Source organism: Chrysochloris asiatica, unplaced genomic scaffold, assembly GCF_000296735.1.
Source record: "Chrysochloris asiatica unplaced genomic scaffold, ChrAsi1.0 scaffold00230, whole genome shotgun sequence".
Classification (NCBI taxonomy): Eukaryota; Metazoa; Chordata; class Mammalia; order Afrosoricida; family Chrysochloridae; genus Chrysochloris; species Chrysochloris asiatica.
This window is the reverse complement of record NW_006408748.1, coordinates 2,200,987-2,203,317: the sequence shown is the minus strand read 5'-3', so window position 1 is coordinate 2,203,317 and position 2,331 is coordinate 2,200,987.

The window sequence follows — 2,331 nt, the reverse complement described above, 5'->3', positions numbered from 1 at the left end:
TTAAAATGCCGGTGGCATAGCTTCCAGAATCACAGCAACTCAGAAGTCACCACAGTCCAACAAACTGACAGATGTGTGGTGGAAAGTTTATCATATATATAGATATATACATGTGAATGTATATCTCAACCCTCAATAAAAATCATAAGCTTTCATTAAATGACTCTCAATGCTAGTTTTCCTCCCAGAAAACAGAATTCAAATAAAATAAACTATTTGCTTTTGGTATTTCACTTTTGATATTTCCCCCCAGAAAAATACATTCCAAAGACACCAACCATAATCATTTGTCACGTTCAGATTTTATTTTTAACTGTAAATATCAGTTCTGTCTTTCCTCATTAAGTTGAGGTGACTTTAGTTTGCATATCTTTTTCCAAATAGACCATGTTCGTTCAATAAATATTTCAATAAATGTTTATATTTGCTTATTGCTTAACTGTTTACAAATGCCCTAAGATGGATGCCACTGTAAACCATCAGAGGACAGAGATGTCTGTGGATAGACAGTGTGAGGAAGTGAGATGAATGTCTGGGAGGCATGGAATACAGAAATAAATTGTGAGTAAAACAGCTCTCCTTATATTTTTAAAAAATATTTCCTTATACAAAATTCTGCTTATTTCTAGGAAATTTAAGATTTAGAGAAAAAAGAATTTGCAATTAAGATCCTTTAATATCTGAGGTTTTATATGGTCCTGGTGTGGTACTGTAGGATAAACACTCGACCTCAAGGTTGGTTTGAACTGCAAGGTCGGTGGTTCAAATTCACCAGCCACTCCTCAGAAACCCTTCATAGGGTTGCTATGAGTCAGAAGCAACTGACGGCACACAACAACCACAATAATGTCACATCAGGCTGTAGGACGTATTATGAAATAATTCAAAACCTGCAAACAGAAAACCAAAAGATCAGTACTAAGATAGTAGAAATGGACAATATACTGAAAGGGCAAAGGAGTAGATCTAAATTAATAGAAACCAGAATTAGATAGCTTGAAGATAAAAATCTCTCAATAAAATCTCAAGAAATACTCTCAATAAAATCTCTCAGTAAACCAGAAGAACAATCAGAAAAAATAATTTTAAAATCTGAAGAAAACCTAAGATTCACGTAGGACAACTTGACGAGGGAGGGATAACCTACGGGTGATCAGAATTCCAGAACAGGAAGCGACAAAGAGAACCACAGAAAGGATAAACAGGTGCTGGAAGAAAATTTTGCTGATGTCATCAAAGCTGAGAAGATAATCACTCAAAAAGCTGAAGGAACCCCAAACAGGATAGACCCCAAAATAAAACCACCAAGACATACCACAAACTTTCCAAACTCAAAAACAATGAAAAAATCCTGAAAGCAACTGTGGAAAAAATGTTATCTATAAACAAAAATCAATAATATTAAGTTCTGATTTCTCAACAGAAACCATGGAGAGACAAATACAAAACTCTGAAAGAAAAAAAGCTGCTATGAATCTCATACCCAGCAAAATTGTCCCTCAAATATGACAATAAAATGAGGACAGTTCTAGATAAACAGGGGGGGTAGATATAAAGGCACAAAGTGACTGCCTTACATGTCTTCAAGAGAGAGTTTAATAATACCCACTTGACGTGGCTTCAATGACTGGATGATCAGAGCTCAACTAGAAGAAAAAGAGAGTAATCTGATACAATTTGATGAACTTGACCTGCACCTATGGATGCAGAACTCAAAAGAAGGGACAAATCTTTACAGCAAGGGTCATTTCCACCCCTTCCAAACAGAGTAGACAGGGATGGGCAACTTGGACATTGGCTACCCAAAATGGGGGGCTCTAAAGGCAAGAAGTGACCTGCTTACAAGCTTTCAAAAGGGAGCCTAGATGCAGAGGGCGCAGATGAAGGTAGACTCTCCACTGAGTAATATCCAATCTGTCTTGGCGAGACTGATGAAAGGAGATGGGGAGAGGTCTCTTGTGGTACAACAGTGAATAAATGTTATCAGGACTGACTGTGAGAGTTGGAAATATAAAGGTAGATGTTTTGTAGCTAGGAGGAGAGTGATTATCTTTGCAGTCTAGGAGTGGAGGTCCTGGGACCATCAAGGGAGAAGAGTGGAGAGCAAGACCCTACCCAGAGAAAGAGTGACACCAGAGATGGAGGCACAGACGATGACGTGGAGAGATGGAGCGGCTGGGGACTCTAGACATAATTCACAGTAAAACATTTAAAAAAGAGAGAGAGAGAGAGTTTAGTTTCAGAGTGTGCGGGGAAGGCAGAATCCCCACTGAATAGTTTTCATCTTGTCTAGATGGGTCTGGTGAAAAGAGATGGGGATAAGATTCTTAT